General features: G+C 43.1%; 1 protein-coding gene across 3 annotated transcripts in view; it reads right to left on the reverse strand.

Annotated features, from left to right (window-relative positions):
- nkain1 (sodium/potassium transporting ATPase interacting 1) overlaps positions 1–26,515 on the reverse strand; it is a 522,606-nt gene that overhangs the window by 394,019 nt on the left and 102,072 nt on the right. Inside the window, exon 1 of one of the 3 annotated variants that reach the window (XM_059654447.1) lies at positions 16,319–16,384. The exons of the other annotated variants lie outside the window; for them this stretch is intronic. The gene's annotated coding sequence lies outside the window, so the exon portion shown is untranslated. Of the gene's footprint in view, positions 1–16,318; positions 16,385–26,515 lie in introns of those variants that run through there. 3 annotated transcript variants of the gene reach the window in all.

The following is a 26,515-nucleotide window of genomic DNA, read 5'->3' on the forward strand; positions in this document are numbered from 1 at the left end:
TCTATTTTCTAAGGGTCTGTATCCCTTTGCTCCCTGCCCATCCTTGTACCCGTCCAGATACATCTTATAAGACACTATTGTGTCTGCGTCTACCATCTCCGCTGGCAACATGTTCCAGGCACCCACCACCCTCTGTGTAAAGAACTTTCCATGCATATCTCCCTTAAATTTACCTCCTCTCACTTTGAACTCATGACCCCTAGTAATTGAGTCCCCCACTCTGGGAAAAAGCTTTTTGCTATCCACCTTGTCTACACACCTCATGATTCTGTAGACCTCAATCTGGTCCCCCCTCAATCTACGTATTTCTAATGAAAATAATCCTAATCTACTCAACCCTTCTTCATAGATAGCACCCTCCATACCAGGCAACATCCTGGTGAACCTCCTCTGCACCCTCTCCAAAGCATCCACATCCTTTTGGTAATGTGGCGACCAGAACTACACATTGTACTCCAAATGTGGCCGAACCAAAGTCCTATACAACTGCAACATGACCTGCCAACTCTTGTACTCAATACCCCATCCGATGAAGGAAAGCATGCCGTATGCCCTCTTGACCACTCTATTGACCTATGTTGCCAACTTCAGGGAACAATGGACATGAATACCCAGATCTTTCTGAACATCAATTTTCCCCAGGGCTTTTCCATTTACTGTAGAGTTCGTTCTTGAATTAGGTCTTCCAAAATGCATCACCTCGCACTTGCCCAGATTGAATTCCATCGGCCATTTATCTGCCCAACTCTCCAGTCTATCTATATTCTGCTGTAATCTCTGACAGTCCCCTTTACTATCTGCTACTCCACCAATCTTAGTGTCATCTGCAAACTTGCTGATCAGGCCAGCTACGCCTTCCTCCAAATCATTTAAGTAGCCACCAACAGGCCAAAGCAACAGACCATGGGGGGATATTATAATTCTTAGCTGCCTGCCTCTTTTCTGTGGCTATGTTTGTACTTGTGTGTATTTAGAGAATGAGCATACAGTATACATCAACATGCTTGAAGCGTTTAGAGAGAGGTGGACAACATAGGAGATGGGTGGGGAGCAAATGCCTTACTACCGCTTGCAACTCCATTTTAACTTAATCTTCTCCCTCCTTCCTTGCCTAGCCTTCCCTTGAGTTATTAGATAGTGCTTGTGAACTGGTCTTTTAATTAATGACATCGGAGATTTGGTGCTGGTTTAGTTAAAAAGAACAGGACTGATATCTGGTATGACGTACCCAAGTGAATTAACTGACTGCCTTTTGATGTTCAAGTTTATCCATCAAGAGTTAGGGAGTCAGGGTAAGGTGTAAAAATATACATTTGTTCATATATATATATATAAGATCTTTCAACAAACTTTTGGCACAAGATAGATATCCTTCATCCTTCTTAAATTAAAATACCTAAAAAAGTAATGTGCTAATGGTTACCTAATCAATGATGCCCAGTGATTTAACATAGCTCCTGTGCTTTTCTAAATAACCCTGTTCATAACACTATGTTCTTTTCATAAAGAAAATAGTTTTATCAAGTCGTACTCCCACGTTTAAAAGTTCAGGTGCCCGAGTCTGGAGTTCTGCAAGTCCCCACTTGGCCTTTTGGTTCACACTGTAAGATGTTTGCAATCTTTCTTTCTGCGCAGCTTGCCCTGTTCCCTTTCCTATTTCACAAGCCACATGCAGAAGGATCCGCCTTCAACTAGTCTCCAGATGATCTCCTCCGAATGTGTGAATGTGAATGATTCGCCAAATAAAAACAAGGGAAGGAAACTATACTTGACAAAGTGCCAGGAATTCATTCACACTCAGCTGGGCAGGAAATTAAGTGTACAATATTACTTCACTGTTCATGTACCATGGACATAAAAAGGCACTACAAGTCAGTTGGAATTAAAGATAATGCAAGTAGTGACTGACTTGAGCAAAGCAGGGGAATATAATCACAATAGCAGTCAATAATTTGTATGTTACAAGATCATATTGCCCTATCGGAAGTATTGACTATGCAAGTATTCGGCCTGAAATACAAGGCTGTTTAGCATTTCGAATCACCCTGGAGATTACTGTTGGAATCAAATCGGCTGAATGTTATCTCAGCTTAATTGAGGTATATTGATGATATCGTAATCACACTTCAATACTTTGGATCCAACCACAAAACAAATATGTGAGACTGGGGGCTGTGCAGAAGTCAGGGTCAGGGAGTGAGGTGGGTGCTGAGGGGAGTAGTGGTAGTGGAAGGTTAATTGGCTATAAAAGATGTTTAAACCAATAAGTGAGATTGTGCTTCAGAAACTGACAAAATTAATTATGGACAACCTGAAAAAATGGTTGATTTGATGTTTTGCCATCTTCAACAGCGAGAACATTTTATTGCGTTTTGCACATTCCCTGCGACTTCAGATGTTCATTCAGGTCCATTTGTGCGGAATATACACATTGAGGCAATGGCCTAGTGGTATTATTGCTGGACTGTTAATCTAGAGATCCAGATAAGGTTCTGGGGACCTGGGTTCAAATGCCACCAGGGCAGATAGTGGAATTTGAATTCAATAAAATATCTGGTATTAAGAATCTAATGATGACCGTGAATCCATTGTTGATTGTCGGAAAAACCCATCTGGTTCACTCATATCCCTTAGAGAAGGAAATTGCCATCCCTACCTGGTCTGGCCTACATGTGACTCCAGACCTGCAGCAATATAATTGACTCTTAACTGCCCTCTGGGCAATTAGGGATTTGCAATAAATGCTGCTAAGCCAGCGACACCCTCATCCCATGAATGAATAAAGAAAAAAAATGTATTTGAGAACATTTGTGCATATAAACAGCAGAGTAAGAAGCATTATTTATATTCCAAACATAGCTGTTTCTAGTTGCTTTAGCAAAGCAGAGTTCATTGCAAACAGGACAGGGGTTCGTAACTTCCTTCTTTCTGTAGCATGCCATCTCTCCTCTCACATATCATAGAATTCCTGCAGCATGGATGCAGGCCATTAGGGCTTTCAACTGTACATAGACCTGCTGAACAGCATCCAAATCCCTTAACTTATCCCTGTAACCCTACATTTCCCATGGCTCACCCACCTAACCCATCTTTGGGGTGTGGGAGAAAACCCACACAGACATGGACAGAATATGCAAACTCCACACATAAAGTTGTCCAAAGTTGGAATTGAACCCTGGTCCCTGGCACTATGAGACAGCAGTGCTAACCATTGTGCCACTGCAGTCATAAAAAAGTTCTAGAATCCCCTATAAAAGTATTTTTGCTACATAAAAACAGCTATACAATTAGCCGTGCATTTATTCTTGTTGTTTTACTTTCTGTGAAACTAGCCCAATTCTGTTCAACCAGCACAGGTACATATCATGTTCAGTGTTCATCCTGACCAAGGTTAGTAGGCAGTTGGCACGAGGTTGGCAAAGTAGACCAGTGCAGTTGATAGAGCGTTGTTGAGATTGAGGGTTTACAGTCAGAGCAGCTCTCACTTCTCTTCTCAGTTACAAATGTTTAACCACTTAATGCAGCAGCTACGACTGAACTCCGTCCTCTTAAAAACACAGCAACTTGCCAGTGAGCATAAGCCTCTCAAAGCCAGGCAGGCTCACATCCTGTGCAGGGCCAGAGACCACAGCAATGCTATGAAGATGTCCATCACCAACTTGGGCTCGAATATCAACACTTCATGCTTGGATACTGTAACCTTTGGTGATCACTATCAAATCTGTTTTAAATTCTACACACGGTGGAGACATGAAGCCACTGGCAGAAAATTTGAAGTCATCTCCATGGACCCCAAAAGACCAAAAGTCCAACCCCAAGCAAAGGCTGCTATAAAGATACCAAGATCAAGACAGCTTGACAGGGCCCTGTGTAGACTCCAGCTAAAGTACTCCATGCAGTTTATGACTTGATACCGGCTTTAAATGGGGTGTAATACAAATGCAATAGAATGATATTGAGGCTAAAGGTGAAATTAGATTCCATTCCCTACAGTGTGGAAACAGGGCCTTCAGCCCAACAAGTCCACACTGCCCCTTGAAGCATCCCACCCAGACCCATCCCCCTATAACCCACGCACCCCTGAACGCTACACACAATTTAGCATGGTCAATCCACGTGGCCTGCACATCTTTAGACCATGGGAGGAAACCAGAGCGAACCCACACAGACACAGGGAGAACATGCAAACTCCACACAGTCGCCCGAGGCTGGAATTGAACCCAGGTCCTTGGTGTTGTGAGGCTGCACTGTTAACCAACGAGCCACCGTGACACCCTAAATTATAGAGAATAGGTGACGTCGACTAGGTTTGTACGTCCTTGAATGTCAAAGATGAAGTGGTGATCTAATTGAAGTGTTTAGGATGAGTACAGGATGTAATGAACTGGATGGGGAGTTTCTTATACTGTAGGGAATCCAGAACAATGTGGATCAAAGATTTAAACTAGAACCAGGTTCTTCAGGAAGAGCCAAGGCACATTTCTTCACAAAAGATGGTACAAATTTGGAAACTGTTCACTTCCCTTATCCCCCCATCCCAAAGAGCTGCTGGGTCAGGTTGGCAGGTGAAACTCTTGAGATTGGTAGATTTTGGTTTGGGTATAAAGTGGCTACAGATAAATTAGTGGGTACATGGAATTATGACACAGATCAGACATAACCGAACTGAATAACAGCACAGGCTCAAAGGGTAAGCTTATAGCTCAACGCATTAATTTGTTGCTTAGAAATTGGCAGAGAATTTGTATTTGTTGAAATGGTTGAAAAATATCAATTTCTAAGCAGCAAGCAGCTTTCACAGATTAATAGTGAGGCTTACTGTGTATTGTGTACATTTGCAAAATTATCTGCTCAGGAATAATTGAAGAGGCAGATTTCAGATTTCTGGTACATTATCTGAAGACAAGCAACTAATTTACCTGCATCAGTTTGCCAGGCCAAAAGCTTGAAATTTTCCATTTTCCTCCCTCGTTTATTACCACCTTCTCGTCAAGTTTGTGAAAGGGTTTGATAGGAAAAGTGGTGATAAGTTTCCACTATTCAAGAGACACTAACTTGACTGGCCAAACGATAGCCCATATTAAATCCAAAAGGGAATTCAGAAGCTCCTTTAGAATGATTGAGTTGACGAGCATAGATGCATTTGACAGTTTGCTCGGTAAACCTGAGGGAGAAAGGGGTTAATGCTGAACAAGGCCGTTAGGATGAAGACTGAGTGAGAGGGAAGATGCTATTAAGGTGGAGATGAAGAAGGGTGAAAGGAGAGTGTTCAGAGATGCTATTAGGATGAAGACAAAGAGAAGCGGAATGAGAATGGCAGATAATGCTGCCTGGGCAAAGATGGGGAGGAGTGACTGGAGGCTCATACAGAGCATAAGCATGATCATGTGTCAATGAGGCTGAATGGCCTGATCTAGTGCTGTTTGTTGATAATTAGTTCTACATAATGACCCAGGCCCACAGTGTTGGCACTCCAAGTGATTGGAAACCGCAGTAGGAGTGAGCAAGTAAATTAACAATTTGCCAGACAGTGTTGGCTTTGGTAAACAGGGCTCTGGCATTGAGGCTCATTGGAATGGAAAGTGCTCCACGGTTGTACACTGTATTGCTCTCCACGGATCAATAACACTGAAGATGTGTCACTGATACACACTGACAGCCTCTAAGTTACAAATAATAAAAAGCTTGACCTATCCTTGCATCGTGCCTTTCATGATCGCAGCACATGCTAAAGTATTTTACAATGAATTCACTTTGTTCGTATGAGAACTGTGAAATAGGGATGTGGCTCCAAATTTGCAGTGAGCTGGTCCTGGAAACAGCAATGAGACAATAACAAGATCATATGTTTTCTTCAAATTAGAAAGTGATGTTTGGATAAGGAGTAAATGATGAACACAACATCACCGAGAACTTCTCTGTTCCCCTTCAGTATAGCCCAATATAACTTATTTGTTTTGTGTTGCACCGTGGTAGTGGACAGAGCCTTGATTTTACATCTCATAGCCCTCCAGACAGCGCAGCGCTCCCTCAGGCCTGATAGGATGTTGGGAAGTTTCAACGTTGGAATGTGACCCTTCTAACTCGGAACAGTGTCCTGCCTTAATGGGAAAAGTGCACTATTTATCATGCTGTCACAGAGTGTTCACTACTTGACTTTTCTCAAGTCATAAAACTCTCTGGATATTTCACAACATAACAACCCAACTTCCATTTAAGTTTGCATTCCAAGCAAATAAAAACATGGTCCCTTACAATATTAGCCAGTATGCCAAACCCAGCACTTACTGCCAGATCACTAGTGGCAAAAAGGAAAATGCAATGAAAAGGAAAAGCTGCACTCCTGATGTCTGAAAACCTGAGAAAATAATATCAGAGCAAACACTGAAATGTAACTTATTAGACAATATTGCTGAAGTTTTCTATGTTGCTTTTTTATTTCTATTATCATTGCAAAATCATCCACTTTATTCTGTCGACCAAATGACTGAAAACCATACAAAATTCAAATAAACATAGAATATTACATTTGAAGAGTTTAACACTTTTTAATTACATCCCTGAAACAGCCTAGAGCAACTTTTTTGAGTAGTCATAACTTAAAGATGTATTACAATTTACTTTTAGCATCCTGCGTGAAGTTAAGTGAGAGCATCAATTAGTCACAAATACGTGGGCAGCACTGCACTGAGATTTGATTTAAACTGGGAAATGTGAACTTTTCCAAGCATTTCATCCTTTGTTCTTAATTAGCCTAATAAATGTCTAATGACTTTCTCAATATCACCACATTGTTTTCCATGAATTGAAATTTTAGGGCATTAAAGGAGAAGAGTCTAAAACCAGTTTTGCCGTGGTCATACAACTGCTGGTGCAGATTAGTGACTCTAAATATCAAGGGGTGAACCTCCCAGACAAACATTAACCTTGTCCAACTTTTTCAGTATTATTCCCCATGTCACTTCCATTTCAATCCTAGCTTCGGCATGTATTGTTCCTTGTCACTTTGAGACCCCCATCATATCCTCAGTTGGTGATCAGAATCTTCCCTTCTTCGCCTGTTAAGTTAGCCAACAAATTCAGACACAACCTTTCACAAATTAGGTAGGTCAATGACATTTCTCTGGCCCCACCAACGCCACGCCAGATTTTTGTACCTTCAGAATTTTTGTTTCTGTGAATTTCCAAGTGACCACTGAGAATAGAGGTGGATTATTAACTAAAAGGTTAAAAAGGAGAAAGTATCATTAATACCTGAGTTGGAAGGTTATGATCAAGCCCTACTTCAGAGATTTAGATATACAACCCAGACTAATTCAAGTGACAGTGCTGAGGAAACTCTGCACCATTGAAACACCTGACGAAGGGTCTACGCCCGAAACGTCAGCTTTTGTGCTCCTGAGATGCTGCTTGGCCTGCTGTGTTCATCCAGCTTCACACTTTGTTATCTTGGATTCTCCAGCATCTGCAGTTCCCATTATCTCTGCACCATTGAAAGTGGCTTTCAGATCAGCTGCAAGCTAATGATCCATCAGTCCCTTGAGGTGATTGTAAATGATTCTAAGGCATTATTTGACCAAGAGTGAAAAACTCTTGTGGCGCTTTGGCCTACAACTATCCCTCAACCAGAACCTGAAACAAATCACCTGATCGTTTATTTTGTTCCTGCTTCTGGATCTTCAGGAGCATAAATTAAATGCAATTACATCAGTGGTTACATGACAAAAAGTATCTCAAAGACTACTGAGCACAAAGTGACTTTCACAATCTCAGAGTGTGCGAATATAACAGCCAGTCTTTCAATCTTGCTTCTGAAAAAAAGATTGGATCCTACACTTTGCCAGACATCGGCAACGATTTAGAGTGAAAAACGTATGTTACTAAAGAGGGGTGTTATTCAGGATACGGAGTTAAGTTTAGAAACTTCAGAAACCTGTGGGAGAGGGGCAGAGAGATGAGTTTAATAATCAAGAAGTATGTAATCGGAAAATAGGTGGGAAAATATATTACTTGGAATTTATGATGTGGTATTATTTGAATATTTAACATCTTGACCATAAATTCCAATACTTCAAATGGTGAGATTATATTAACACTGCAAAAACAATTCAAGCTGAGGATCACAAAAATAGAAGAACGGTCACTGGACTTGAAACGTTAACTCTGTTTTCTCTTACCAGCGACGTTGCCAATCACAGTTCTTTTGATTTTTTTTTGTTTAATCTGAAGGTGCACTGTTGTATGGACATGTCAGCTCCCTACTCCGTATGAACTGTTGCTCATGATCAAGTTTCTGCCACCATCGTCTGTAAGGTACTGGAAGTTACAGGGCCTGCTCAATCTAGTGTGATAGAGGAAAACTATTTCCTGACTTAACCAGAAGAATCTCTTGCAGTTAATTAGATAAGGTTTGTCGCATATGAGCTATTCACTGGATACATTGATAATGATAGACATTATTATAGAGACTTTGAGGAGCACCGGACGTTGGATCTCACTCCTTCAAGCCTCTAAGAACATAAGACATAGGAGCAGAATTAGACCATTGTTCCACCATTCAATCTTGGCTGATGTGTTTCTTAATCCCATTCTTCTGCCTTCTTCCTATAATCCTTGATCCCCTTATCAATGAAGAACCTATCGCTGTCTTAAATATACCCAACAACTTGGTCTCCACAGCCCTCTGCAGCAATGAATTCCACAGATTCTCCACTCTCTGGTTGAAGAAATTCTGCCTCATCTCAATTCTAAAGGGTAGCCCCTTCAGTCTGAGGCTATGCCTTTGGGTTCTAGTCTCTCCTATGAGTGGAAATATTTTCTCCATGTCCACTCTATCCAGGCCTGTCAGTATTCTGTAAGTTTCAATCAGATCCTAAGTTGTCCTCATCCCATGTCCACATGCCATCATGGTCAGTGGTGTTCATGGGCACCTTCGTACTACCTTTTTTAGAAAGGGAATATTTGCAAGTTAGCACATGATCTTCAATTCCTAGCTGCTTTCCATCTTCCCAGTGAGTTTTGCCAAATGACACTTTCCTGTTTCACTTCTTGTATTTGTATTTTTCTTCTACATATGCAAGATGTGAGTAGAGAGTTTTGAAAAGGAAGTGCTATTAATGTCCATGGTTTGCAAAGTGACTATCAAACTAAAATTGGTAATTTTATTTCACCAGGATCACTGGCAAGGGAAATCTTTGTTGTCTATTCCTAAATGCCAAGAAGCAAGTGATGGTGAGTCAGTACCATGGACGACTGCAGTTCTTGGGGGTAATTACATGTACAGTATTGTTAGGGAAGGGAGTTCTAGGATTTTGACCAACAAAGCATCTCTTATTCTAAACTGAACTGGATGATATTTGAGGGAGGCAGAAAAGGTTGGTGAGAAGCAGGGTTTTCACAATGGAGAGAGAAACAAAGTTAATGTTGAGTCCGGGTGTGAAGAAGAGTTATATGCGGCTCAAAAGGTTAATCCCGTTTCTCTCTCCACAGATGCTGCCAGACCTGTACAGTTTCTGCAGCATTTGCTGTGTTTATTTCAAATTTCCAGCATCTGCATTGCTCTTTCATTATAGCAGGGTTTCCCCTGGAACCTTGTAATGTGGAAAACCTCGACAGGATGAGTTATTGTGGTGGTTGCACAGAGTTATAGCTCAGATGTAGCTCCACTGATGCTGGGTGACTGTACAGAAGTCTAAGTGCTTAAAAATTAGGAAACAGCTGAAAAATTGGCCCACTGTCAACGTGGAAGATCAGGGCTGTGTTAACAAGCAGCAGGATCCACTGTCAGTGATAATGGGAACTGCAGATGCTGGAGTATCCAAGATAATAAAGTGTGAAGCTGGATGAACACAGCAGGCCAAGCAGCATCTCAGGAGCACAAAAGCTGACGTTTTGGGCCTAGACCCTTCATCAGAGAGGGGGATGGGGTGAGGGTTCTGGAATAAATAGGGAGAGAGGGAGATGCGGACCGAAGATGGAGAGAAAAGAAGATAGGTGGAGAGGAGAGTGTAGGTGGGGAGGTAGGGAGGGGATTGGTCAGTCCAGAGAAGATGGACAGGTCAAGGAGGTGGGGTGAGGTGGTAGGTAGGAAATGGAGGTGCGGCTTGGGGTGGGAGGAAGGGATGGGTGAGAGGAAGAACAGGTTAGGGAGGCAGAGACAGGCTGGGCTGGTTTTGGGCCGCACGTCCATTTCCTCACCCCATCCCCTTCTCTGATGAAGGATCTACTGTCAAGCAGGGAAGCCCTGTATTTATGAAGCGGCAGTGCAGGCTCGTAGACTAAATGGCCCACTCCTGTACCAATGCTCCATGGTTCTATGTTTGGTGTGGGCACATTTGTAACATACTGGGTCACAGCATTCTGCAGGCTAGCCTGTGAAGGCAAATGCTCCTGATTTTGCACTCGAGCAAATAAAAACTATCTTGTTTACAGTGTCCTGACAGTTTCCCACAATGAAAAATAGATATTAAACTACTGCAAACAAAAACTGATTTCTGCTTTCCGGATAATCCAAAACGTTTATGCCTAATTGATTTTAAAAACATAACAAGTATTCTAGGAAGTGATAATGGGATCTGCAGATGCTGGAGAATCCAAGATAATAAAATGTGAGGCTGGATGAACACAGCAGGCCAGCAGCATCTCAGGAGCACAAAAGCTGACGTTTCAGGCCTAGACCCTTCATCAGAGAGGGTGAAGGGTCTAGGCCCGAAACGTCAGCTTTTGTGCTCCTGAGATGCTGCTGGGCCTGCAAGTATTCTAGGAATCCTTTTATAGCAATTGACATAATCAATGCAGTGTAAAAAAACAACACAGTGTGATATATCAGTGCTCCTATAGATAGACTACTTATACAGAATGAAAAGCTATTGAGCACCAGCAGGGTATGGGGAAAGACTGGTGTTACTGGGTACTGTTGAACTGTTTCCTGCAAATTGTGATGCAAGTTAATTATAGGACATGTTTCGGCAATCAACACAAACTGAAGTGGAAAGTAGTTGTCTTACATGTGCAATAACAGGTATACAGCTTAATCAGCGGTTGGCTGATTTTAACTAGATGTACAGGAGGTGAAAACAAAAATCTGCAACTGTGAGCAAGGAAACAGAATTAGCAAAAGCTGCTCCCAACGTCTCCAGCTCAGGCTTTTGCCAACACCAGAAGAAAGGAGATGAAAACAAATGAAATCTTCATAGTGGGTGGCAGTATTGCGTCTGTCTGTGCTGTGCAGCACTAAGAAATTCTCATTTACCTTCTCCAACACCACGAATCAACATTCTCAGTTGTACTAATTGTCCAGCACTGCTTTGATTTTAAAATTCTAGTCGCAACTTTGAATTCTCTCCACGGTTCCTCAACCATCTGGTGAGAGATCTGGATGTCATTTCTTTATAAATGGCCAGTACTGTTAATCCAGATTTGTTCTGCATTCACCATCTCCTGTGGGTGCAGTGGTGTCAGTTTTACCTGAGCCATGTATTAATATTTGATGTTTCCTAATGTAAGACCCAGATGTGAGCAATGTAGGACTGAAGGAATCAACAGCCTTTTACCACAGCTCGTGGTATCTGTATACATTTCAATCACAGGCACTTGCATGTCAAACTAAGCAATTCGGAAGCAAAAGGTTGTCAGAGTGTCTTGCAGCAAGAGGACTCAATGAGAAAGAAACAGAGACGTTGATACCTTCAGATCACATGCCATAATGACAACACAATAGATGTCCTACAAAAAGTACTTCTCATAACAACTATGAGATGTAATACAATACCATGTCTGTAACCTCGCCCAACTCTACAGCCCCCTGAGGTCTCTGTGATAGTCTACTCATAGAATCTTATCGTACAGAAAAGGTTCCTTGGTTCATCAAGTCTGCACAAGCATGACTAACTCCAAATTCACACTAGTCCCACTTTCCAGTACTTGGCCCATAGCTTTGAATGTTGTGACATTTCAAGTGCTTATCCAAGTACTTTTTAAAGGTTGCAAAGTTTCTTGTCTCAACTACCGTCCCAGGTGTTGCATTCCAGAATGGCTGAAACAAAATATTTTCCTCGACAACTCTCTAATCCTCCAGCCTTACATAGGAAAATTACGCCCCAGTATTTGGCTTCTCGTGCAACTCAGACTGTAATCATTTCACAGCAAGTTTGCCTCCAGGTACCTAAGCCCTCAACCAGGGGTCTGCAGCTTCCTTTACATAAAGAAAACCTTTTTCAAAACTAACTGCCGAAAATCCAAACTATTGGGAGATCATGGAAAACAGAAATAAAAGCATGTCAAGCTCAGCAAATTCCAAGTGTGTGAATGCATATTTTAAAAATAAAATGAACAAAATACAGATACTAAATTAAGTGTAAATAGAATATCCATCAATGGACTGAACTGAATTATCATTTTAAAACTAAATTATTATATGACTGGCTTTCTTTTAAAAACAAACTTCAACTGAAGAAATGTAGTGTTTTGAAAATGTTTTCAGTTACTGATCCTCATAATAATAATAAAGCTTCCAATAGCATATTCAGAGCAATTTATTGTTTCAATTTATCATGTTAACAATGCTAAAAAAGGTAATCATCAGAAAACCTATACATTGAACCAAAAGCATAATGTATTGCCATCTTGAATGACAATGTTGCCTATTTTAATAAATAAGGGAATCATGGGTTATTGGGAAAAGGCTGGAAAAGTGGAGTTGAGGGGATCTAGTTACATGTGCCCTGATCATATTAAAAGGCAGTGCTCAATGGGCTGACAGGCCTACTTCTGCTCCTCTGTCTTAGACTATAACACCATCAGATATAGGAACAAAATTAGGCCATTCAGCCCAATGAGCCTGCTCTGCCATTTGATCCTGGTTGATATTTTTCCAAACCCCATTCTCTTGCCTTCTGCCCGCAACCCTTGATGCCTTTACCAATCAAATACCTATCTGTCTCTACCTTAAATATACTCAATGACTTGGCCCCCACAGACGTCTGCAGCAGGGAGTTCCACAGATTCACCACCCTCTGGTTTACGGAATTACTCAGAGTGAGGGACAGTTACTCTTAGGATCCCCTGATTTCAATCATTTAGACATTCAGCTGGATATTGCCTAAATTCTGAAATTGCTTTCTGAGTCTTTTTGTCTTTCACTCCTCCTTCAATGTTCCTTTGAGCCGAGCAGTCATCAAACTGCTGCATATTATTTTTAAATTTGTTTTGTGGGATGTGGTCATCCCTGGCTAGCCAGCATTTATTGCCTGTCCGTAGCTGCCCTTGAGAAGGTAGTGGTGAGCTGCTTTCTTGAACCACAGAAGTGCATGAACTGTGGGTTGTCCCACAGTTAGGGAGGGAACACCAGCATTTGGACCCAGTGACAGTGAAGGAACAACAGTATATTTCCAAATCAGGATGGTGAGTAGCTTGAAGGGGAACTTGCAGGTGGTGACGTTCCCATATATCTGCTTCCCTTGTCCTTCTGGATGGAAGTGGTTGTGGGTTTGGAAGATGTTGTCGAAGGATCTTTGGTGAATTTCTGCAGCGCATATTGTGGATAGTACACACTGCAGCTACTGAGGTGGTGGAGGGAGTGCATGTTTGTGGATGCAGTGCCAATATTTACCATGTATGGCTCAAAATTAGTTTTTTAACATTCATGTGAGGCACCTTGGAATATTTCACTTTGCTAAAGACTCTCTATTTAAGCATAGTGCAGAAAAAGAGGACACAACATGTTGGAAAACCTATTAAAGCTCTTGTTTCTTGGATCCAGAGTGAGTTCAGCAGCCCCTTAAGAATGAGCCTAAAGCTTTTCCTTTTCACCCAGCCTCAGATATAAAAAAATGAACAAATGAACAATGTCACTATAATCCTCCTACAATCAAAAGGAAAAGTAATTTATCATCTATATTATTGCTATTTGTGGGATCTTGCTGCATAAGAAGTTGCTGGCATTGCATCTGTTTGTAAAACACAACTTTAGATTCATAACCCAAACAGCATCGTAATTCTTTTCCTGGGACAACTCAGCCAGGGAAGCCCAATATTAACCCCTGCTCACTCCACACATTCCTTTATATTTCCAATTGTTTCAAAACCATGATGTACGTTACAATAAAAATAATTCATTGCTTTCAAACAGCACCCTCCTTTCCCTGGAAGGATGCAATAGTTTCGGATTTAACTATGCCCAGTGGCAAAATATTACATGCTTGAAAAATCATCTGCAGGAAGAAATATTTCTCAACTTCTCTCCTCATCCCGCCTAATGACACTTTTAGATTAATGGCACTCGTCACTGACTCCCCGACCAGACAGAATTGTCTTTCCTTATTCACCCTATCCAAACCTGTCATCGTTTTGAAGCCCCCTATTAAATCTCCTTATTACCTTCTCCACTCAAGTGGAAATAGCTCCATCACCACAAGGTATTTCCTCATCACTACTTCTCATGCACAGTGTTTTTTTTATAAACGGTGTCTGTGCATCTGTGCGTGAATGCAAATATAAAGTACATCAGGGAGAGTTCTAAGGAATGCATGCATTGAGCTTTATGTGCTCAGTTGAGATTCTTCCCAGAATTTGAAAATCCAGAAGTTTTAATTTCCATATCGACATTCTCAGAACACGTTCTGTGAAATAAAGAGTCACCCAAACATGCTCAAACAGCCAATGCTGCAATCAAGGAAATAGAATCATTTCAATAACTGAGTACTTCATAAATGGGATAACCATAAGATCATACCTATTTCCCTGTCTAAAAAAGCAGCAATATTGCCTTATAGCTTCAGAAAAACAGAGTTCAAAGCCTTAACAGTGTTTTGATTTTTTTTTCTACTGTGTTTTTACTCATTCATGGGATGTGGGCATTGTTCACAGCCACTAGACCAACAAGCTAGTCCTAACTAACTGCTGTGTGATGTGTTCTCTAGTGTTACTCTTTTGTTGGCTCTAGCTGCACAAAGACTGAGACTGAGATTTTACAAAGAACAAGTATCAGAAGATCATTGCAGAACAACAGAATGCATTAGAACTCTATCTGAGACATTAGTATAGAGTGGGTTTTTGGTGGTTGTGTGATTGACTTTCCTGATGGATTACGGAATACAACAGTAGCTATTCAAGATGGAGTTGATAACTTTTTACAAGAATATAATATGCCTTATAATTACTTAACTCTCTTGTGGGGGTTTCTTCAACGCACAGACTGCAGTGGCTAGAAAATCCCGCACCAGCTTCATTAGTGACCAAGGGAAGGTATTAATTGCAGCATTCACATTCATAGATTTTTTTTTAAAATTGCTGTTCATTGCAGTTTCTCAATACAAAATGAATCATAGAATCCCTACAGTGTGGAAGCAGGCCATTCAGCCCATCAAGTTTACACTCATCCTCTGAACAGCATTCCACCCAGACCTATCCCATCCCTGTAACACTGCAGTCACCACGACTAATCTGAATTTAGATTTCAGCAGCAGCCAAGGTGGGATTTGAACCTATACCTTCAAAATGTTAATCTAGGCCTTTGGTTTATTAGGCCAGACGTATTACCACTGTGCCATTGCCTTCTCCAACATATTACAACATAACCCAGGGCTTTATTAAGATCAATATTCACGCTTAAAGTTCAAGTTCAAATTATATTTTGTGGTGTGTGTGCTGCATGGAAGACATAGTTTTCACTTGTGAGCATGAACCTATGGGAAAGAGGAGTCTGGAATGCTGTTTTACTTACAGGGCTTTTAATGAGGTTTTACAACTTCAGTTTGAAGAGCTGGGAAGTATACAGTCCAGCGCATTAAAAAAAATGTATTATTTTCTCGCAATGGGAGGACAGTGATACAAAGAAAGCTAGAATAAGCCAAAAAGTCAGTCAGTGTGTCTATTCTAAAGGGGAAAGGCGAGGCAGCTAGCTGGCTGAACTGAGGAAATGGGTCGATTTACCTTAAAATTTAAAAGTAACAATAACTTTAGTTGCAAATTGTGAGAGATATCCCAGGGGCAGGTACTGCTGACTGCGCAGATATTTGCTGAAAGGAAACTGGTTACAGCTTGATCAACCTAAGTATGAGCCAGCAGCCTTACTGTTAAAATAGTGGAGGATCTTCACTGAGGTTGCTGGTCCTTGTAGGGATTGTACTGGGGTAGAAGGGATAATGTGAGTTTGAACCTTCTTCTCGTGTCTACAATTAAATCTCTCCAACCTCTCTTTTCTGTCTATTGTAATATAGTCCATGTTTTGTTTCTTTGTTTAATGAACCTTTCACTCTTTGTGCTTTTTGAAACGGTGGGCTTTTAACACAAAGTTAGATTCTAACAGGAAAGGTCTTACCCTGTGATCTGACTTGTTCAGTACTAACAGCAGCTCAGGCCTTCTTCACACAGAGGTCACCTTTTGCAGTCAGCTGTAAACCACGTCGAGAGGGAGGAAGAGAGAAATGGCTATGACGCACCAATCCAGCAAGCAGTTTACAAACGTACAAGTAAGGAGCAGGAAGAGGCCAGTAAGCCTCTCAAGACTGCACCACCATTCAATAAGATCATGGGCTAATCCAATAGTAACCTTAAATTCACAATCCTGTACAGTCCAATAAAGGTTTCACCTTCTTTACCAAGAAGCTGTTCACCTCTTCCCTAAAAATATTCCAAAGCTCTGCTTCCACCATCTTTTCAGGATGGGAATTCCAGAAGTTGTCAACAATTGATTCCTGGGATGGCAGGACTGACGTACAAGGACAGATTGAGTTGGTCAGGATTATATGCACTGGAATTGAGAAGAATACGGGGGGGATATAATAAAAAACACCATAAAATTCTCACAGGGCTAGACAGCTTACACAGTGGAAGGATGCTCCTGATAAAGAGGGAGTCCAGAACCGAGATCATAGTTTAAGGATAAGGGACAAACTTTGTAGGACTGAGCTAAGGAGAAATTTCTTCACCCAGAGAGGTGTGAGTCTGAGGAAGTCACTGCCACAGAAAGTGTTTGGCGCCAAAATATTATGTATTTTCACAAAGGAGGTAGCTATAGCTCGTGTGGTGAAACAATAAGGCGGAAGATGGGATTAGGGTGTTGAGCTGGATGATCAGCCATGATCATATTGAATGGTAGAGCAGGCTATAGGAGTTGAATGGCCGATCCCTACTCCGATCTTCTTTGTTTCTCTGAGGGAAATGTCACCACATTTCTGTCTTAAATGGGCTACCAACTTATTTTACAGACAGTGTCCTCCTAGTTCTGGATTGTCCTGCATCAACTTCTCCCCATAAGCTGGGAGTAGGCAGCGTCAAGTGCTCTTCATAAAGGATCATTCTTTATATCCAGAAAGGGCAGTGGATAATTTAATCACCAGGCGCAGACAATGTTTCAGCAACATGACATCGTCGAGTCACTTTTAGCACGGACTGTTCTACAGAGGAAGGAAACATCAATGGTATTTCAATGGCCAACAGTGTTACTTCAGTACAGTCTCCACTGAGTTTTGCTGCATTTATAGCTTGTCTCCGGGGTTCTACACCAAACTCAATATTCTGTAGTCAGTTTACTAACAGCCAAACCTCTGTGGGGCACAAGGGCAATTTCTTTTCAGTGGCACTGTTTTCCCCCCCTACCCCGGTATTACTCTGATTTAATCATTTATCCATTAGATTCCAGTCAGTGTACATAGTGGACTTTGAAGTCATTGTGAAATGCCAATCTGTTGGGCTATTTCCAAATAAATATAAATTTCTGAAGACAATGAAGTAGATATTTTGGTCTACCTTACATAGCATATAACTAGCTGCAGTCTGTGCATCTGAAATATGGGGCACACTTTGTGGACTCAAGGTAAACGCACCCGCTGCCTGTACTTTGCACAATTACCGATGGAGAGTGTTGTGCACATCAACAGAGTGCCATACCTGCCCAACTGATTTCTTTCAACTTAGCACAAAAGTGCTAACATTTGCAATGCCCTTCTGTTTGAATGGTTTTAATGTTAAATATTTGAATTACTCAAAAACGTGTATTTGGATGACAGCCCTGGCAATTTAATATGCAACACACACCAAGCTGAATGCATTTTACTGCACATGGGAGACTGACAATTTCATGGATCACATAAGCAGGGCAAGTTCAGAAGAGGTAGCGCAGGAATTCTCAAAGAGTGTGGTGTATAGCAATTGCTGTTCAGCATTAAAAAGCAGGACAATGACAACCAACATTCCAGCAAAGTTTTTATTTCAATGTGCTAACAATGATAGCGCATGGATGCTTCGTTTCCCTCACACAGTCACAAATTAGCAATGATTTCAAACACCTACGTGCATCTTGAGTGAATGCATTCTGTGCAAACATGTGATTTAAAGAGAGCATTTTAGTGATGACTCCTTGAAGGAGCACAGTCCAGATTACAGCAATGTGGGTGAAACAATGAATAGAGCAGGGCACAGCAAAGTTGAAGAAAGCAGTGGACTGTTGAGAAGATGAGAGAATGAATGGCATAAAGCACATAAATTAGCACATAAGGGATATGGCCTCCTCAGACACCAGTTTTCATTTTATACATTTAAGGAGAAGTGAGACACAAGAGTAGAAGGATATACTAATTGGGTTGGATGATGAAGCCTGGGAAGAGGATCATGTGGAACATTACGACTGACAGCATGGAAACAGACAATTCGTCCTTTGAATTTGATGATTATCTAGCCCATGAAGAATAACTTTAACCCTATTCTCATTCCATTCCCTCCCCCTTTCTCACCTAACGTAACCCATTCTTAAAAGCTGACATGGTCTTGACTTCTATCACTAACCCCAGACGTTCCACTCCACAACCACCTAAAGATGTGTGTTTGAGAAGTGTTTATACTTCACCGTGGCCTAAACTGCTCACAAAGATTACAGCAGAAATGCTGTACACACAACTCTGCCTGCTGATCTCCATCTCGTATGGTGTGCACAGCAGAATGGCTCGCTATTTTGCTGCCACCATTCTCTTGGGGCAAAGGATTTACAGAGCTTGTTGGGTTTAGAGCCGTAGGAGTAAATTACTGGCAACTTTAATGATGAGTGTTCCTTACCTTAAGCACGATATCGTTTAGGGCATGTGAGCCATAAAGTAGACATTACACTGATGTAATAAATGTTGTTACGGAGACTATGAGGAGTACTTAGATGTTATGTTTGACTCCTTTAAGATCCTAAGCTGTTTGCCTACTAACTCTATATGAAACCATCATAACAGGCCACGCTTCAGGCATTCTTTGGTGTTAAAACCTTTCAGACCTTACATGATAGAAAGGACAAGAGCTATTACCTTTGAAGTTGGGGGACAATTATATCTTCTTGTCTACCTCCCTGTTTCTAAGCTCCATTTCCCCCACAAGAGTCACCATACATTCAGTTGCTTACCTCCAAGTTAAGAAACTCTCTCTGTAAATTAACCAATCTCTTTTAAGATGTTCCTCAAAGCCTAACTTCTTGGAACAAAAGTTATGATAACTTGTCCTTGTGTGGCTCTATACCAAAACTGGTTCGTTAATGTTCATTTGAAACTTCTTGAGCAAATCTTGATGATATTGAAGATGTATATATGAATACAAGTTGTCTTAATGCTTCCTGTGCTGTGCCATAGTGGTACTGATAATAAATAGATCTTAGCACATGTTCAGTGCTCATCTCAGCTGAGTGCACGAAGACTGAGTAATTATTCTTCACTGCAAAGCATAGGACAGGATTCTTCTGACAACCCATGCCTTTGAATTACTTGCACAAACCAGCAAACCCTTTCAGAAGTGGAGTCCATTTCACTGCTGGTAGCAGCTCCCCTGCTGCGATAAACAAGCTCATGTTTTATTCAACAGCTTTTATTCGTCTGTTTCATTTTCACCATAACATATTTCTGTAATCAACAAATCAGGACCTGCAGAGATCCGGGATGCTTCGGTGCTGGCCGTCATTGTGCTGCATGTTAGATGTCATTTAGTTACTATGGAAATTGTTCAGGCGCTGGGTCTGTCGAGGTTGCATTCCCTGTAGAATATCTGGCGAGACGCATAATAATTAAGATAATGTGTAATTCAGAAAAAGGCGTTTGGTCCAGCTGTTTCACTCAGGGCTTTGATATTCTGAGGGGAAAGGCCCTTTGCAGAGAAGAATAAAAGGGAGGGACTGCGTAAGAGTGAGTGAAGAAAACCAGTGTGTCTATGCAAGAGAGAGTGTGAGAGTGTGTGAGTGAGAGAGGCAGACAGAAACAGTGTGAGTGTGAGATGCCATGTCTCTCTGTATGCATGCGAGAGAGTGTTTGTAAGAGACTGAGTGTGTGTGTGAAAGAGTGAGGGTGTGTGTGAGACAGTGCGTGTCTCTGCGTGCGAGTGTGTGTGCATGTGAGAGAAAGAATGTGAGGGATTTTTTTATGTGTGCCAGAGAGTGTGTGAGAGTGTGCAAGAGAGTGTGTGTGCATGTGTGTGTGTGTGTGTGTGTGTGTGTGTGTGTGTGTGTGTGTGTGTGTGCATGAGACAGCGTGTGTTTCAATGTATGTGCAAGAGCGTGCGTGCACAAGGAAGCGTGCGTGTGTGTGAGTTAGTGACTGAGTGACAGAGAGAGACTGTGTGTGTGTGTGTGTGTGTGTGTGTGTGTGTGTGCACGCGCGCGAGAGAGAGAGAGACTCTGTGTGTGTGTGACAGTGAGCTTGTGTGTGTGATAAAGACTGTATGTCTCTGTATGTGTGTGTCTGAGAGAGGGAGAATGTGTGTGAATGAGTGAGTGTGAAGAAAACCTGTGCGTGAGAAAAAAAGAATGTGCGAATGTGTGTGTGCGAGAGTCAGTGAGTTTGTGTGTGTGAAAGCGTGTGCGTGTGCACATGCATGAGAGCTTGAGCGTACAAGGAAAACATGTCAGTGTAAAGATAGATTTTTATTTTTGTCATTTTGGCAGCTCAAGTATGATGACAGGATGACTGCTCATTAACAAGCTCCCAGTTCAGGTGCAAGATTAAAATGCCTGGGATTGGGGAAAGTACATTGAGATGGATAGAAAACTGACTGGCAGAGAAGAAACAAAGTGTAGGAATTAATGATCAGAGATCATGGGAACTGCAGATGCTGGAGAATCCAAGATAACAAAATGTGAAGCTGGATGAACACAGCAGGCCAAGCAGCATCTCAGGAGCACAAAAGCTGACGTTGGGGGCCTAGACCCTTCATTTGAAAAGGGGGATGGGGAAAGGATTCTGAATAAATAGGGAGAGAGGGGGAGGCGGACCGAAGATGGATTGAGGAGAAGATAGGTGGAGAGGAGAGTATAGGTGGGGAGGGGATAGGTCAGTCCGGGGAGAATGGACGGGTCAAGGAGGCGGGATGAGGTTGGCAGGTGGGAAATGGAGGTGCGGCTTGAGGTGGGAGGAGGGGATAGGTGAGAGGAAGAACAGGTTAGGGAAGCGGGGACGAGCTGGGCTGGTTGTGTGATGCAGTGCGGGGAGGGGACGAACTGGGCTGGTTTTGGGATGCAGTGGGGGCTGGGGAGGCTTTGAAGCTTGTGAAGACCACATTGATACCATTGGGCTGCAGGGTTCCCAAGCGGAATATGAGTTGCTGTTCCTGCAACCTTCGGGTGGCATCATTGTGGCACTGCAGGAGGCCCATGATGGACATGTCGTCTAAGGAATGGAAGGGGGGGTTAAAATGTTTCGCAACTGGGAGGTGTAGTTGTTTATTGCGAACTGAGCGGAGGTCCCCAAGCTATGCCTGCCTCTTTGTAGGTTACTTGGAACAGTCCCTCTTCAGCACCTACACTGGCCCCAAACCCCACCTCTTCCTCCGTTACATTGATGACTGTATCGGCACCACCTCTTGCTCCCCAGAGGAGCTCGAACAGTTCATCCACTTCACCAACACCTTCCACCCCAACCTCAAGTTCACTTGGGCCATCTCCAACACATCCCACACCTTCCTGGACCTCTCTGTCTCCATCTCAGGCAACCAGCTAGAAACCGATGTCCACTTCAACCCCATGGACTCCCACAGCTATGTAGAATTCATCTCCTCCCACTCACCCCCCTGCAAAAATTTCATCCCCTATTCCGAATTCCTTCGCCTCCACCGCATCTGCTCCCAGGATGAGGCATTCCACTCCCGCACATCCCAGATGTCCAAGTTCTTCAAGGACTGCAACTTTCCCCCCGCAGTGGTCGAGAACACCTTTGACCGTGTCTCTTGCATTTCCCGCAACACATCCCTCACACCCTACCCCCACAATAACCGCCCTAAGAGAATCCCCCTCATCCTCACATACCACCCCACCAACCTCCGGATACAACGCATCATCCTCCGACACTTCCACCATCTACAATCGACCCCACCACCCAAGACATTTTTCCATCCCCACCCTTGTCTGCTTTCCGGAGAGACCACTCTCTCCGTGACTCCCTTGTCTGCTCCACACACCCCTCTAACCCCACCGCTCCCGGCACCTTCCCCTGCAACCGCAGGAAGTGCGACTCTTGACCCACACCTCCTCCCTCACCCCTATCCCAGGCCCCAAGATGACTTTCCACATTAAGCAGAGGTTCACCTGCATATCTGCCAATGTGGTATACTGTATCCATTGTACCCGGTGTGGCTTCCTCTACATTGGGGAAACCAAGCGGACGCTTGGGGACCGCTTTGCAGAACATCTCTGCTCGGTTTGCAATAAACAACTGCACCTCCCAGTTGCGAACCATTTTAACTCCCCCTCCCATGCTTTAGACGACATAACCATCATGGGCCTCCTGCAGTGCCACAATGATGCCACCCGAAGGTTGCAGGAGCAGCAACTCATATTCCACTTGGGAACCCTGCAGTCCAATGGTATCAATGTGGGCTTCACCAGCTTCAAAATCTCCCCTTCCCCCACCGCGTCCCAAAACCAGCCCAGTTCATCCCCTCCCCCCACTGCGTCCCAAAACCAGCCCAGCCTGTCTCCGCCTCCCACACCTGTTCTTCCTCTCACTATCCCCTCCTTTTACCTCAAGCCGCACCTCCATTTCCCACCTACCTACCTCATCCCGCCTCGACCTGTTCGTCCCCCCCGGACTGCCCTATCCCCTCCCCACCTCCCCACCTATACTCTCCTCTCCACCTATCTTCTCCTCTATCCATCTTCGGTCCGCCTCCCCCTCTCTCCCTATTTATTTCAGAACCTTCTCCCCATTCCCCTCTCTGATGAAGGGTCTCAGCTGAAAACGTCAGCTTTTGTGCTCCTGAAATGCTGCTTGGCCTGCTGTGTTCATCCAGCTTCACACTTTGTTATGTAGGAATTAATGGGTCCTTTTCAAATTGGCAGGTAGTAACTAATGGGATGCCACAGGGATCGGTGCTGGGACACCAACTATTCCCAATATATATTAATGATTGGGATGACGGGTCAAAACATAACACCTCAAAGTTTGCAGATGATACCAAGTTGTTTGGGATGGTGAACTGTGACGAGGATCCAACAATCCTTCAGCATGATCTCAACAGGTTGGGTGATTGGGCTGGTCAATAGCAGATGCAGTTTAATGTGGATAAATGTGAGGCTATTCATTTTGAAAGCAAAAACAAGAAGACAGATTACTACCTGAATGTCTGTAAATTGGGAGGGGGTAGTGTGCAGCGGGATCTGGGTGTCCTTGCGCACCAGTCGCTGAAGGTAAGCATGCAGGTGCAGCAGGCAGTAAAGAAGGCAAATGGGATGTTGGCTTCCATTGTGAGAGGTTTCAAGTACAGGAGCAGGGATGGGTTGTCGCAGTTGTACAGGGCCTTGGTGAGGCCACACCTAGAATAGTGTGTGTAGTTTTGGCCTCCTTTTCTGAGGAAGGATGCTGTTGCTCTCCAGGGAGTGCAGTGAAAGTTTACCAGGCTGATTCTGGGAATAGCAGGTCTGATGTTGAGGAGAGATCGACTAGGTTGGGATTGTTTTCACTTGAATTCAGACAAATGAGGGGGATCTCATAGAGACTTATAAAATTCTAGAGGACTAGATGCAGGAAGGATGTTCCTGATGGTGGGTGTGTCCTGAACTAGGGGTCACAGTCTGAGGATTCAGGGTAGATCATTTAGGATGGAGATGAGAAGATATTTCTTCACCCAAAGAGAAGTTAGCCTGTGGAATTCATTACCACAGGAAGTAGTTGATGCCAAAACATTGAATGTATTTGAAAGACAGCTAGATATAGCACTTGGGGTGAGTGGGATCAAAAGTTATGTGGAGAAAGCAACATTAGGCTATTGAGTTGGACGATCAGCCATGATCATGATGAATGATGGAGCTGGTTTGAAGGGCCGAATGACCTCCTCCTGCTCCTATCTTCTACGTTTCTATGTTTCAATGTCCATGAGCACTCAGAAGCTGGGTTTCTTCACAATGTTGCAGAACTTTGGGATTCTCTAGTGTTGCAACGATGTGCAGTGTATTTAAAAACAAGAAATAAAACTTGACAGAAGGTAGTTCATTTAAAATACATGCCCCCCAACACCCCAGTCAATCAAATCACACCCACAGACTGCAACAGTTCAAGGCGGTGGTCAATACCATGGTCACAATAAACGTCAGATCCAGTCAGCAAAGCCCACATCCCCAGAAGAAATAAATACATAAAAAAGGAGCAACTTCTCAAGGCAAAAGGCCATCTCATCTGACAGTCAACAAAACACAAAACCGACTGATGTTACAGGCTTACTCCCAGGCTGGCAGGAATGACATATGAGAGGACACTGGATCATTTCAGACTATTATAGGATTATAGAATCGCTAGTGTGGAAGCAGCCACTTGACTCACTCGGCCCACACCAAACCTGCAAAAAGCTTCCACCCAGACCCACCCCCCTACCCTACCCCTGTAACCCTGCATTTCCCATGGCAAATCCACCTCACCTGTACGCTATGGGCAACTTAAGATGGCCAATGCACCTCTCCTGCACATCTTTGTACTGTGGGAGAAAACTGGAGCACCCAGGAAAAACTCAGGCAGATACGGTGAGAATGTGCAAACTCCCCTCAGCCAGTCACCCAAGGGTGGAAGTGAATCCTGGTCTATGGTGCGGTAAGGCAACAAAACTAACAAGTGAGCCACCATGCCACCTCACTGGAGTTTAGAAGAATGGGGTCAGTGGGGGAAGAATCCACAGAAGTTTATAAAATTCTAACAGGACTAGATAGGATTACTGCAGGATGGATGATCCCAACAGCCGGGGAGTCCAGAACCATGGATCACAGTCTACAGTGACAGAGCAGGCCATTTAAGGAGTGAGCAGAGGGTAAATTTCTTCACCAGACTGCGGTGGGCCTGTGGAATTCTTTGCCTCAGAAAGCAGTTAGGGCCAAAACATTTAATGATTTCAAGAAGGAATTAAATATACTTCTTAGGACTAAAGCATTCAAAGGATATGGAGAGAAAGTGGGAACTGGGGACTGAGTTAGATGATCTGTCATGATCCTTTTGAAAGGTGGCACAGGTGGAAATTGGGTCATGGCAATTGTCAGAGGAGAGTAACAATCAGGATGTGAAGATATAATGTTTATTACTTGGTGCTGAAATAAACTAGCACACAGACAGGGAACAATTGATGTCACCTCTGAAGGTTTAAGCAGCACAAGTAGGTTCAGACGGAGGATTGCCAATTGGAATGGGAAGCATTCCATCATTGGCATCCCACAACACCACTCAGTTTGTTTTATTTCCATGCTGTTATAACAAAACCAAAAGCTTGGACCTTCGGTCTGACAGGGGAGCCCTTTTTAAAACGTTCCAACTCCAGGATTCCCGACCTCATGACCAAGCTTCCTGGATTTCATCAGGGCCTTTACAAGGGGAAAGGCTACTTTGAGTTCCAAGCCCCCAGCTTGCAATTTCAACCTGATATCAGTTCCACAGGCGAGACTACCACATGCTAAGTACTTGGTAATTTTCTAGGCTTTGGGCTCACTTCTTAAAGAGCTGTCATTTAACACAAAGATAGGAATATTTTCTGCACAAAGCAACCTTTTCAAAAGCATGTTCAATAAAACCTCCACAAGCCATCAGAGGCTGAGGGGTGACCTTAGAGGTGTTTATAAAATCATGAGGGACATGGATAGGGTAAATAGACAAGGTATTTTCCCCAGGGTAGGGAGGTCCAAAACTAGAGGGCATAGGTTTAAGGCGGGCGCGGTACAGGATTTAAAAGGGACCTAAGGAGCAGTTTTTTTCATGCAGAGGGTGGTGTGTGTATGGAATGAGCTGCCAGAGGAAGTGGTGGAGGCTGGTACAATTGCGACATTTAAAGGCATCTGGCTGGGTACATGAATAACAAGGGATTAGAGGGATACGATCTAGATGGTGGCAAATGGGACGAGATTAATTTAGGATATCTGGTTAGCATGGGCAAGTTGGATCGAAGGGCCTGTTTCCATACTGTATATCTCTATGACTCTGTGCTCCACCATCCACACCACAGACCTCAGGCTTTCTGTGTCAAACTATGGTACCTCTGTGCTCACCAACCAACTATACACTGTATACTAGCCAATACTAACGGTGACAAT

Source organism: Stegostoma tigrinum, chromosome 24 (assembly GCF_030684315.1).
Source record: "Stegostoma tigrinum isolate sSteTig4 chromosome 24, sSteTig4.hap1, whole genome shotgun sequence".
NCBI lineage: Eukaryota > Metazoa > Chordata > Chondrichthyes > Orectolobiformes > Stegostomatidae > Stegostoma > Stegostoma tigrinum.